The sequence below is a fragment of the Orcinus orca genome, chromosome 13 (genome assembly GCF_937001465.1).
Source record: "Orcinus orca chromosome 13, mOrcOrc1.1, whole genome shotgun sequence".
Classification (NCBI taxonomy): Eukaryota; Metazoa; Chordata; class Mammalia; order Artiodactyla; family Delphinidae; genus Orcinus; species Orcinus orca.
In genome coordinates, this window is record NC_064571.1 from 23,421,597 (window position 1) to 23,426,875 (window position 5,279).

A 5,279-nucleotide genomic window follows, 5' to 3' on the forward strand; every position below is an offset into this window, starting at 1 on the left:
AAAATGAAGTAATCTAAATAAAAAAATATAGCATACAGCTAAGCCTTTGAGAAAAATATTAGTGAAACTTCAGAAGATAGAAGAAGGGCAAAAAAGTAAATGCAAAGAAACAGGAAGGATAGAAATAATAAGATAAAATTAATGAGGGTAAGAGGAGAAAATTAAGATTTTTTCTGAATCTTTGCTCTCTAAACTCAGGAGCAGAATAGATTTGCCTAGTAAGGAGTACTTTTATTAGTTAATCAACACTAAAAGTACATAATAATATACAAAGCACATAATACATCGTTGTGTATGTCATGTCTCTGGGAAAGTTAGTTAAAACATCAGAAAATCATCCATGTAAATTATCCTATTAGTGGACTAAAGGAGAAGAATGATCATTTCATTGACGCAGAAAAAGCATTTAATAAGGTTCAATCCTAATCTCTGATAGAAAACTCCAGAATATAAGGAGTAAAAGGTAATGTTCTTATTTTGAAACAGCAATAGCCTACCCTGACTGATAATAGGAGAACTTTTAATGCATTACCTTAGGATGAGATATAGCGAATTTCCTGCTATCCAAATGTGTAGTGGGGTGTTGAAGACAATTTAGATATCTATTACTATGGGAAACAATACTAGAAATTTTGTCTTTGTAAAGGATGAACTACTATAAAGTAGTCTACAATAAAGAAGTAAAATTTATACAGCACCGTGATTAGATTAAAATGTTTAAAGTAAGCACAAAACTATTAATTTTAAAAACTCACAAATATCAGCATATAATTTTTAGAAATGCATGCATAATTTAGAATATATTTTAATACTCTAGTTTGGTGTATATATAGTCAGAGCCCAGTCAAGAAAATGGAATCCATGCCAGGTAGTTTAATAGAGAGAGAGAGACAGGAGGAGAATCACCAGGCTTTTCGCCTTCCCTCCTTTCTTGTGCCTTCTATTGACCCAGCCTAACTTGATGCCAGAGGGTAAGTGAACCTGGCCATGTATTCTATGGGGAGGTGGTCAGTTCCTTGTGTTAAAAAGCAGACCAAGGGAAGGGCAGAGGGAAATGCAGACTGGTTGGATCTGAGAGTTAACAGGTGATGACTAGCCCAGGGTCTTTATAGGAGAGGGAAACAAAGTAGACAGGAGATGGTGTATGACATAATAATAATAATAAAATGAGAGATAAGCTTTTTGCAAACCAAGTCTACCAGTGCACCATGAACTAAGCAACTTAAACAAAGTAAGTTTATAAATTATAAACTTATAACAAATTATAACAAAACAGTAACATTATTAAAAATAATAAAAATAACATTAATGGAATGAAAACATTTTAAATGAATCAATCTGCTCTAACTCTTACTTAACTGCTTTAAATTTGATCCGTGGGAGATCAGAGAAGCAACCGCTCTGCATTCTCATAAATCCACAGTATGTCCATGGTACCATGTCATTTCTATTAGCCAAAGACTAGACCGAAGCTGAGTGTAAAGTAGCAGTGATTTAGATGAGACAATTAACAACATTTTGAAATGATTCATCATTCCTCTGAGTAAAGAAATGGTCAGAATGCAGATCATTCAACCAGCTAAAGAGAGAAAGGGAATGGTAACAGACAAATACATACCTAGTGCTCAGCATGTGTCAGGCCCCACTTTGCATGTGCTGACTCATTTAATCATCTCAGCAACCCTCTGAGGGAAGTACAAAGTAGTAGCCTCATTTTATAAATGAGGAAACTGATGGCCAGATTGGTTAAACATGTAACCATATCACACTGCTATGAATAGTAGAGACAGGATTTTAACTCACTTATCCTGCAGCTAACATGAGTTGGAAAGATAAGAACTTAATTACATTGAAATTAAATTTTATTTAATTTAAATTGAAATTAATTAAATTTTACCCTCTAAACTCTACCTCATCTTCTTTCTAAGTAAACTGGTTTGGTCACATACCAGAGGGTCTAAGAACTATTCTTCCCTCTTGGCTTAGAGAGGAGTCAGAACAGATTCTTATCTCCCTCAGTCTCCATCCTGGCTCCTGTGTGACTTTCCAAAGGCAGGCTTGCCTCAAACACAGTAGAGGGCTGCCTACCACAGTCTACAAGAGATAATGGGGTTCAAGATAAATCAAAGAAAAAACCCAAAAGAATACAAGTTGCTTACTTCATGTCTGTGTATAAATCCATTATTCCTTTCACTGAAAACATTACATTCCACATATCTTCATAGCCTGGGGCCCCACTATATCCTTATGTCTATGAGATGGCCTACTCTTCTAAAATACCTTGGAGCTAGGCACCAATTTCTCCTCTTGTCTGAATGAAATGAAGTACATAATCAAAGCTATTAAAATATTAAAATTTCCATTATTGTGTATCTATCCAAATGAGAAAATAGTGGCTACTAAGGTTAAAGGCAATTTTGAAAAACAATAAAATGAAATATCCAACCTTTTGGCCTTCCTCAATGAGTACATGATTGTCTATACTCATTACACGTGGAATGGAATTTGTTAAAAATTTATATTCATATTGATATAAATGTGTTCTCTTGATTAACTTGCTCCGTGATTACAAGCTGAGCTTCCAGTAATTCTGAAACTTAATTGCTTCTGTTCTGGATTATTTTGAACAGGAAGGGAATAGCTGTGTACACAAAGAATCATTTTGAAAAGAAACACAAGAATTAATGGCATCAGTCAGTTTTTCAGGAAAAATCTTCATAGTCCTCCTCTGTTATTTCAGGATCTGCTCCTCTTGCTTTGTTAAATGGCAGTAATTTAGCCTTCGAATTTCTTGAGGAAAATAAAGTTTGAATGTCAGGATCAAGACCACTGATTAGGAAAGGGTGAGTCCGAGGTGAAGAGTTCTTAATCCTCTGAAACAAATCTCTAATTTTAAATTTTAAAGTCAAAAAGTAATGGAAGGATTGTGCTGTTAGGGGACATTTTAAGTTGTCAAGATGATGCAAAATAGAAAAAAATGCAGTGATGTTCTCCAGTACCCTTGCTTGTCAATAGCATGTATCACAACTAAAATGGCAGAGGTTACATCTGCAGAGAGACAGTGTGAGCAAGCCTCTCAGGTGTGCACTGAGAGAATCAGGATTCTACTCAGCTGGGCACACATTCCTGAAGAAGGAAGGCAGCATAGCATCGAGGAGAAAATAAGGAGGGAGTAAAGTGGTTCGTTCATCATTAACAGTCATAATCCCACTTTTTATTTCAAAAAGTGCTTTCTTCCCCCATATCCTTCCAAACATCACTGCTCATTTGTTATAAATCAATTCACATTTAGTTTACTAAATTACTATATGTATGTACAATATTTTCACACACAAAAAAGGGTGAGCTAAAAGCCCAGAAAAGAAGCAGACATAAGTTTTATGGAGAGGCAGTTTCCAACGAATGTTCCTTTACACCTCTGGGACTTTTTTCATCTGCTCCATCTGCTTGTGCTGAGAGTAGTAACAAGTGCATCTGTGTAGGCTCTCAGCTCCCTTTCCCTTTACTCAGACACCATATATTTAAAGTTTTTATACTTGCCTGTATAATAATATACTTAATAATTATGAGTTATATATGCTCATTATTGAGAATTTGTTAAGTCTCATGAAGTTACCAAGTTTTTTTTTCATAATCCAATTAACCAGAAATAGCTACTTTTAACATTAGGTATGCTTTCACAAGGTTTCACACACACACACACACACAAATATAGCTATAAATTGGGGTACTGGCTCCTGCTTTATATCACATAGAGTACTCTACAGTCTTTATTTCACATTATACTGCAAATATTTTCACACATCATTAAATATTCTTGAAAACACCTTTCATAGCTACTACTTAATATATCATTATGTAGATGTACCAAAATCTATTTAACTATTGCCCCAAAACTGGGCACATTCATTTTTTCCTGAAATCATTTATTTCTACTTTGTAATTTAGAATTACAAGGACCTTTTCTCTAGCATATGTATTTTTTTCTAATATGGATGAGCTGCTTTCCAATTTCACATTCACAAAAGTAACTGAGAAGTCCAACTCCAGGCAAAAATCTTATGTGTAAATTTTCAAGCCTGACCTTTGGCAAAGATAAGGTTTAGCTTGGCAGATCTCAAGGAGAAAGACTACCCTCCTCACACCAGGCTTGGTGCACAGATGGTGCATTGCTTTCTGGAGAGAACCGCAGTTAAGGACTCAGTACCCCTTCCCCCCACTCAGCCATGTTCATGTACAGATCTGCACTCCTACTCCAGGTGCTTCACAGAGACCTTTTTATCAGGGGCCCTTAGCTGAGGCATTCTGTCCAATCTGACTCAGTCTTTTTCCACTCCTACTCCACCCCCTGCCTCTCTTCCCCACCCCTGGTACACTGTATCCATGATAAGACAGAAGACTTTCTTTAGTGCATCTGGGCAGTGGGCAGATTTCCTGTACCTACACTCCTTGTCATCCATTCCTCAACCAGTGCTGCTTCTTGAGGAAAATAAAACACTGGAAAGCTGGAGCTTGTTTTTGCCTCCTGATTGCACTATCACAGGAAGTGAAGAAAGGCTTGATTGTTACTTACAGTTTGGCTCATTTTCCTAACTGATCATCTACTCACATGGCAACTCAACATTTTCCTAACTGATCATCTACTCACATGGCAACTCAACAGTACTAGGTGTTTCTTTTCTGTCTTTCAGATTACAGTTGAGTACTAACATTTTTTCAGTTTCCCAATGGAATAAAGGAAAAAATTAAAAATGAATTAAATTAAAAATGAAAAGTATGGAATGAAGAGATTAATATTTGGGGGGGCAATTTCACTTTTTGAAGAACTGTTCTAGGCATTTTAATCTACATATCACTTTCAATTTATATTTACATTCTCATGTAGTCTTCACAAACATTTCATAAGGGAGGTGTTATTTACCCACTTCACAAACAGGAAAAATCAGGTGCCAAATCAAACAACCTCTTGAATATACTCAACTTTCTCCCTGCAGCAATAAATCTGAGCAAATTTCATCTTGGCAGGCAGTGAAATAGTTTAGAATAGAGACAGTCTATATTTCTCATTATATTTAAAGACAGTATGTATAAACAAATACTGAAGATCAACATACATCTACTTTGAGTCCATGGCACCAAGTTAAACAGTATTCTCCTCGCTGTTTCCTCAGATATATGTTTTGCCTTTGGGGAGACAAGATCACCAGGGCAAGCAAAAATAAAATCCTGACTTTGAATCTTACAGCATGTTCCCAACTCTCGTTGAAGGTGATTGCCAG